Source organism: Asparagus officinalis, chromosome 10 (assembly GCF_001876935.1).
Source record: "Asparagus officinalis chromosome 10, Aspof.V1, whole genome shotgun sequence".
In the NCBI taxonomy this organism is placed as follows: Eukaryota; Viridiplantae; Streptophyta; class Magnoliopsida; order Asparagales; family Asparagaceae; genus Asparagus; species Asparagus officinalis.
In genome coordinates, this window is record NC_033803.1 from 4,986,816 (window position 1) to 4,989,882 (window position 3,067).

The following is a 3,067-nucleotide window of genomic DNA, read 5'->3' on the forward strand; positions in this document are numbered from 1 at the left end:
CCCGGTGAGAAGATCGTCGAGCGAGGGAGAGGAGAAGGGAATTAGGGTTAGGGTTAGGGTTTGATCCGCGGGAAGGGAGGAGCTTCGTTGAGAAGCTTCGGGTGGCGCTCGTCTCCACATTGCGGGCGAGGGCGAGGGTCGGTGGCGATCGATTCAGGGGATTTGGTCGAGTAGATCTTTTGGGGGTTTTTCTGTTAAAATTAGACATTTAGCCCTCCAAAATTTTCATTTTCAATTTGCGCCTACAAATTTATAAAACTGCATGAAAAAATGTCTTCAAATGTGATACTTGGTATGATTAATCATTAACGATAATTCATCTTAGTATTTTCATTTAAATGGTGCTCATTTAACTCTATTTTTCAATTCATCGAAATTGTTAGTATTTGTTTTTAAAAAACAAAATAGTCCCACATTGGAATTTTGAATATTCTTTTAGAGGTTTAAAAGCATTGAATGCTTATTGGGCTTTGAATAATGGATCAAAGTGTAGGTTTCTAAACCCGCGTGCGAGTAGCGCGATTATTAGACGCACTTAGCACTTAGCACTCTTGCCGCTGCCGCTTAAATGTTCTATTTTTTATATATATAATTACATATTGAATATATTTTATTTTTAATGTTATCTCAAATTTTAAAAATTATGAAAAGACAAGTGACTGTTGAAAAGTGACTGTTTGTTCCAAGGGGTGTTTTGAAAAGTTGTGACTGTTGGAAGCACCTTTTCAAAACTATAAATAGTTTATGTTTTCAGATATCTTTTTACAATTCTTCTTCTGAATCTTTTCTAGCAAAAACATCTACAATATTACAAACTTGTTTCACAACGAATTAAGTAAAATTCCAGATTTGCTTACTGGAATTTTCATTTTCTGTTGTATCCTGGGAAGAAAATTTGCATTAACCCGAAACAACTTTGAATATCAAGTGGGGGCAAATATTTCTTTAAGGAAAGTGTTTCACGCCTCAGAATTTATGTCTCCTTAATTATTAAAACTAACAGAAAATATATTTTGTATTTTTCAAACTCTCTGCATCTTAGCAAGTTGGAAATTTGGTTAGGATGAAAAAATTACGGAGGGGCCATGAGATTTAAACTAGCAAGCGATGGCGAAGGTTAAAAAGATTTAGACAGAGAAACAATTTAAAGACGTGACCGTAAATATTTAAAGTATAGAAATTTGAAATGAAATATTAAACTTATGCTGTGATGAAAGGAAATAGAAAAAAAGAATATGATTCTGATTTAATTAGCGAACTTGATAGATAACACGTTATTAGAAACAAGGAAACTATGTTAAGGAAAACATGTTAGATATTGTTCACCATACACAATATGTATACATGACATGAATTATTCTTGATAATCAACTACTTTAAGAACTCAACATATTCTTAGGAGACAAAAAAACATTTGTTATTCAAATTAAAACAAAAAATATTTATACACTCAACATTCTTTGCTATTGCCCTCCCCGCAAAAACAATGACAAAAAAGACCACGCAAATCAAAGGACAAAATTCTAGGGCTCACCAAACCAAACGCGATATAAAACACATCAGGCGCGATCCCGCGGGCTGAAGGGTATTTCAGTAATTTACTTCAGCACCCCCAAAAAGTCCCTCCTCGGAGCCGACTCTCAAGTTTTTAGAATAAGGGGGTGTTTGGTTGCATTGTTTTTGAGAAATGTTTTCTCAAAAGTACTGACGCATGACATTTATGTAATTAAGAGTTTTCTATACATTTCTATAAACTGTGTTTGGCTCCAAAAAAAATTACAGAAATGTTTTCTGTAAAGTGCCCAAAAGTACCAAATTTTATGGAAATTGATTTCCTTCTAAAATGGGAGGAAATCTCTTGGAAATCTGACGCATTCATTATTTAAATAATAAAACTCATTAACTCTTTTCTACAAAGTTCTCACTTTTCTATAAAGTTTGTGGTGTTTGGTTACATTTTATAAATTATAGGAAATGTTGCTATTTTCCCAAAAGTTATTTCTCATTTTCTTGTTTTGAACCAAACAAACACAATACAAAAAATAAGAAAATTTATACCTTTTAACTTTTCAAAACTTTTCCTATAATTTTTTTAAGAAATACAAAGAAATTAAATTTAGGACGGAAAACATTTCCTATAATTTATAGAAATGTAACCAAACACCCCCTAAAACCCTACAACTCTTCCTTCTCTCAAAACTTCGCATCTTAGATTCTTTGATGACGCCGACGGCGGAGATCGGCGATAATCTTGCTCGGTTGCCGACGCCGACGGCGGAGAGGCCGAGACCCGTTACCGCTGTGAGTTAGTTTTGAATTTTCACTAGTTTTTTTTTTATCGTTATAGGGTTGGGATGCTTAATTTGAGTTAGAATTGTTGGATAGCTTTATGAAGCATAAAGAAAGAGTCTTTTTTTTTTGGATAATACGAGGAGTAAGTAAAAGAAATCTCTGTTTATTTTAGATTATGATGATATAATTACTCCACTGAAAGAAAGCGTACGAAGAAGAAAGAGGAGAAAGAATGATGGGTTTTTGAGGGGGCTCCGGTATTAAAGTAGGGGTTTTGTTTTTGTGTTGTGCTCTCTCGAAGAGAAGATTGCACTTTATTATAGAGGCTATCCCATCATCTCCGCCACTCAAATAACTGCCTCTGAGAGATATTCTTTCAACAACCTCACTACCCCACAATTCTCTCAACTGAGAATCTTATTATTAAGAGAAGAATAGTTGATTTAGTCACACAAGACCAAGGAGAAATAACAAAATTGGCCCAAGGTGCATAACTGCCAGCATTTCTCAATAAGAAGGTCGTTTTTGCGTCCATAACACTGGCCAGAATGGACTCAACGGCTTTGACTACATTCTTTGGAATTGCGTTGTAGACAGGCAAGTGAAATTGGCATGCTGCATAACACATGTTTAATCGTTACTAACAGCACAGAGAAGCATAGATTGCCCTTCTTGCATCGAAAGCAACTCTCTCAAGAAGAGGTTGAAAGTAATAAATCTTTCTTGAGTCGGGAGCAATAGGGACACCCAAATAATTGGTGAGAAGAACACTTAG